We start from the raw sequence: 5,602 nt of genomic DNA, 5'->3' as shown, positions 1-5,602 counted from the left end.
CTGCAGCGCAGCCTCCACTTCCGGAGTCCATTTCATCGGACCTGCCTTTTTCAAAATTTTGAAAAATGGCAGGGCGCGCTCGACAGATCTAGAGATAAACCTGCTGAGAGCAGCCACGCAACCGGCAAGCCTTCGTACATCCTTGACGCACTTTGGTGCATCGATCTGCTCAATGGCTTTGATCTTGTCGGGATTGGCTTCAATTCCCCGCTGAGACACGAAGAACCCGAGAAGCTTGCCGGAAGGGACTCCAAACACGCACTTCTCGGGGTTAAGCTTGAGGTTGATCTTGCGCAGATTTGCAAATGTCTCGTCTAAATCTTGAATCAGGGTCGCCTTGTTCTTGCTCTTGACCACTATGTCATCCATGTAAGCTTCCACATTTCTGTGCATTTGCGGCTCAAAAGCATGGTGGACTACCCTTGCGAATGTTGAACTAGCATTCTTCAAACCGAAAGGCATCCGTACGAAGCAGTACGTGCCACACGGGGTGATAAATGCGGTTTTCTCTTCATCTTCTTCTGCCATGAAGATATGATGGTATCCTGAGTATGCATCAAGAAATGAAAGCAAATCACATCCGGCTGTGGAGTCAACAATCTGGTCAATACACGGCAAGGGAAATGGGTCTTTGGGACAAGCTTTATTAACATCAGTCAAGTCAATACAAAGTCTCCATTTCCCGTTAGCTTTGCGCACAACAACAGGATTGGCCAACCACGTGGGATGGAGTACTCCTCTGACAAGGCCTGCTACTTCCAACTTCTTGATTTCTTCTGCGATGAATTCTTGGCGCTCTACTGCCTGCTTCCTGACTCTCTGCTTGACGGGCCGCGCATGAGGACAGACGGCAAGGTGGTGCTCAATTACTTTCCTGGGAACACCAGGGATATCAGACGGTTGCCACGCAAACACGTCGACATTCGCCCGCAGGAAAGCAACAAGCGCGCTTTCCTATTTGGGGTCAAGAGTGGCGCTGATGGTGAAGGTACCACTAGTGCCATCCTCCTTGGCGGACACCTTCTTGGTCTCAGGTGGAGCTGCCATTGCCTTCTTACACTTGCCGGTGGAGCTCGATGGTGCGTCCTCGACGGTAGCGCAGCACTCCTAAGAGGTGCGCTTGCCGGAGTAGGCATCAGAGCTCTTGCCGGACTTGGTCTTCTTCTTCCCCCCAGGAGCTTCAGCGGCAAGTATCTTGCGCTCTCCTGCGGCTGCGGCTTCCTGGTAGATCTTGTCGGCACAGATAAGAGCATCCTTCTTGTCGCCAGGGACAGAGATGACACTTATTGGGCCTGGCATTTTCAGTACGTTGTACGCATAGTGAGAGGCTGCCATGAACTTGGCGAGTGCCGGACGGCCAAGGATTCCATTGTAAGGTAATGGAAAGTCGGCAACGTCAAACGTGACCCTCTCAGTCTTGAAGTTTAGCTCGCTGCCGAATGTTACCGGCAACGTGATCTTTCCCTTTGGCTTGCTCCTTCGTGGGTTGATTCCTTGAAATGTGCCGGTCTCTTCGAGCTCGCTGTCAGGGATCTGGAGTTTCTGGAGCACCGCGGAGGAGATCAGGTTCAAGCCGGCCCCGCTGTCAACTAGCATCTTAGTGACCTTGAGGTTGCGGATGGTTGGTGAAACCAACATCGGCAAGCACCCGACCGCAGTTATGCGATCCGGGTGGTCCTCAATATCAAAGATGATAGGCCTGCCGGACAATTTCAGAGGCTTGCGTGACTCGACGGGTGGTTCTGCTGCATTAACTTCCCGCACCCACTGCTTGAGCTGGCGGTGCGAGGCATGTAGAGAAGCACCACCGTCAACGCACAGGACCTCTGTGGCTTTCTGGAACTCCTGCTCATCAGTCTCCTCATCATCCATATCTTCGTCTTCGTTATCATCTTCATCCTTGTCGCGGCCACGGGGAGGTCTGTCTCCTTGCCGCTGCTTGGCCTTGCCGCGGCATCCTCCTCGGCCGGGACGTTTCTTGCCGGATCCACCAGCTCCTTCCTGGGCCTTCTCCTTGTCGCGCCGCTCGTATTCAGCTTTCTGTTGCTCAACAAGCTGCTCGACCCTCTTACAGTTCTGAAGATCATGGCCCTTGGTATGGTGAATCTTGCAATACTGCTTCTTGGTGCCGTCCTGCTTATCGGTGACCGCCACCTCAGCGGCAACCTCCTTGCTGGAGTCACCAGGTTTGGCTTCCTTGGCGCTACCACCGTTGCCGGACTGCTCAATAACTAGCACTTATTTGCCTTTCCTCCTTCTGTTGTTCCGCCGCCGGTTTTTCCTTGTTGGGGCAGCATCTTCGCTGTCAGATCCTCCCGCTCCTATATTTTCTCCGGGGAATCTCCTTCCTTTCTCAGCATGCGCACACTTGTCGGCCAGTGCATATAACTCACTGACGTCCCTGATCTTGCACATCGCCATTTCCTCCCGCATCCTGCGGTTCCGCATGTTCTGATGGAACACGCTGATCACCGCGACAGGGTGGACGTCTGGGATGTTGTGCTGCACACTACTGAATCTCTGAATGTACTTGCGCAGGGGCTCTCCTTCCTTCTGGGTGAGCAGATGAAGATCACTCTCCTGGCCATGAGGCTTGTGTCCGCCTGTAAAGGCGCTGACAAACTGATGGCACAGATCAGCCCAAGAGGATATGGAGTTGTCTGGCAAGTGCATGAGCCAGGATCTGACATTGGGCTTGAGCACCAGCGGGAAGTAGTTGGCAAGGATCTTGTCATCTCGTCCCCCGGCAGCTTGCACCGCAATGGTGTAGATGCTGAGGAACTCTGACGGATGCGTCTTGCCGTCGTACTTCTCCGGTACGTCTGGCTTGAAGTTCTTTGTGCTGGGCCACTGGACTTGCCGCAGCTCACGAGTGAACGCAGGACAACCTACCACGTACGGCAGATCGCCTGGTTCCCTTGGCGCATGCATGTCAACAGAGGGCCCAGCGCGCTTGTCGGATTGACGTCGCGCTTCTCTTCGGCGCTCGATGCGGGTTCGAGCGTCTTCTTGTTGTCGATCATGAAGAACTTGGCGCTGATCGTGATGAGCTCGTGGATCCGACGATGCAGTGGAGTCGCTGTCGAGGTGGATCCGGCGAGTCGGCGATTTTGGCCTTTGGGGCGGTGATTGCATGGTAGTTGCACCTCCACCCGTTTCGTCGCCACCGGCTCGCGTCTAGCAACCCTGCCGCGGCGGCGACGCGCTCGGCCGGCATGGAGTGTCGCCGTTGGCAGTCGCCGAGGTTTGTGCAGCCTTGTTCTTGGATCTGGCGGCATCATGAGCTTCCTCGTCGACGTCCTTTCTTCCGCCGGCGTCCATCCCACCACTCGTTTGCTCCAACGGTGGCGGAAGTGACGTGGATGGAGCGGCTGCCGCCGAAGTCTTCTTCTTCGGTGGCATGTTGATGAAGGGAATAAAGATCTAGCTCGTGTGAACGCCGGATCTGGTTCACACAATCTCAACACCCCCTACCTGGTGCGCGAAAGATGTCGGGGAAAACTGATCCACGAACACCTATGGGGCCGGCGGACCGGGCCCCTTTCGGTTCGGCGGGGGGGCGGAGGTCGCACGAAGAGCAGATCGAGGCAAGGCACACGAGCAGTTTACCCAGCTTCGGAGCTCTCCGGAGAGATAACACTCCTACTGCTGCTTGTCTGGTTGTATTATCTGGTGTTCTTGCTCTCGAGCGAGAGAGTGTGATGTTTTCTAGGCTACGAATGAATCGAAGCAAACTGTCCGAACCTCCGAACCCCCTCTATGTTGCGCATGGGCCTCCTTTTATACGCTAAAGGGGTCACCGACAGGTGGCAACGCAGAGGAGGGTAAAAACGTAAAAAGCGAGGTAGTTGATACAGTTGCTTGTACAGTGCACCCTACCTAACCCTGACGGCAGGGGACAAGGGCATTAAATGCCCGTCTGAGTCACCTGAACAGTGCAGAAAAGGACCGTTAGGGGCGCCACCGTTCGCCACGATGGCGATCTTGTCAGCTTCGCATGCCACTGCGCACCGCTGGCTGCACAACCTCCCGCCACGCGCGCCCGGAGAGGCCCCCAGAGCGACACGTTGGTGGATGCGCTGGAGCGTGGGCGCAGAGTGGCCGCCTGCCGAGGCAAGCCCCTTACCGCTGTTGTTATCTCGCTGGGTCCAGAAGCTCGTCGCTCACCGGGCCTCGGGGTACCTTATTTAGTCTTCCCGGCAAGCTCCTCTTGCCGGGGCCTTGTTGCCTTGCCGGAGCGCGTGGCGCGTCACGGCAAGTTCCTTGGAGCGCCTTGGTTGGCCTTCCCGGCAAGCTCCTCTTTACGGGGCCTTGTCTCCTTAGCTTAAATACTTTGTTCTTGGATGGCTCCAAGGGAACGTTGGGGGATCTTGGCGTTCGCCCGGCAAGCCTTTGCCGCGGGGTGCTGCAACTGCCCGTGCACAAGTTCGGGGTACTAGGGTACCCCTATTCTAGTATACCGACACCGAGCGCAGCCGTTGCCACCGACGAGCACCACCACGGCCACCGGCCACCCCTCGCCCTGCCGTTGCACCCAGAAGATCCGCCCCGTCGCCCTGGCCCTCTCTGCCAAGCGATGCGGCACCGAAAGCCCCCGAACAGCCTCACCAAGCTCTTCTTCGACCTCCCGACGCCGGAGATCTGCCTCGCCGCCCTGCTCAGCTCCGGCCTCCCCCGAGCACGCTGGCACGTCCGTCGAATCCGCTGTGAGCTCCGCCACACTTCCCCCCTAACCCTGCCATCTTTTCCGCTCTATAGCTAGCCCCGCCGTCGAAGCCGAACTCCGGCCGCCGCCCTGAGCTTCGCTCTGGCGAGCTCCGGTGCCCCCGCAGCCTCCCACCTGCTTCCCTGGATGTGGACGACGACGGGCTACACCCCGGTGGTCTCCGCGCGTCCAGGCACCGCTCGTAGCGCAAGTCCGGCGAGTCGCCGCCGCGTTGTTGGTCGCCGCCGGCCAAAACTCCGGCGTGCTGACGTGGCAGCGTCATTAGCAGCTAATGGCGCCACTAATTGAACCCACACACTGACATATGGGCCCCACTTCCTAATTAACCCTGATTTAGTTTTGTTTAGATCAAACTAAACCCGTAGGCCCCACAGGTCAGTTTGACCCGGCCACGTCACCTGTTGACCTGACCCCACATGTTAGTGACCCTAGCCATCACTGTGAGACTGACTAGCGGGTCCCGCTGGCCAGATTTGACCTGGACAGCGCTTGTTGACTTGCTGACGTCACCGTGAGGTCATGCTGACGCATTAAAGCCTTTCTGGAATTAAAGTAAATCAGAAAGATTTAGAAATTCCAAAAAATGCTTTAAACTTCAATAAATCATAGAAATTCAACCGTAGCTAAGATTGAAATAATTTATATATGAAAAATGATCCGAAAAATCCAATCTATCCATCTGTACCATTTTCATGCATGTTAGAACAACTTATTACTACTGTTTAGGACAAATGGTATGAATGGCATTTAAATAACCACATGTGGAGTTTGAATTTGAATCTTGGATTCAAACCAACTCCATTTAACCTACTGCTAGATGCATTAGCTCAAATCACAGCATATTGCCATGTCATGATCATGCATCATATTGTGCAT

This window comes from Triticum aestivum, chromosome 4B (genome assembly GCF_018294505.1).
Source record: "Triticum aestivum cultivar Chinese Spring chromosome 4B, IWGSC CS RefSeq v2.1, whole genome shotgun sequence".
Taxonomy (NCBI): domain Eukaryota; kingdom Viridiplantae; phylum Streptophyta; class Magnoliopsida; order Poales; family Poaceae; genus Triticum; species Triticum aestivum.
The sequence above is the reverse complement of the archived record's forward strand: the minus strand, read 5'-3'. Positions refer to the sequence as shown.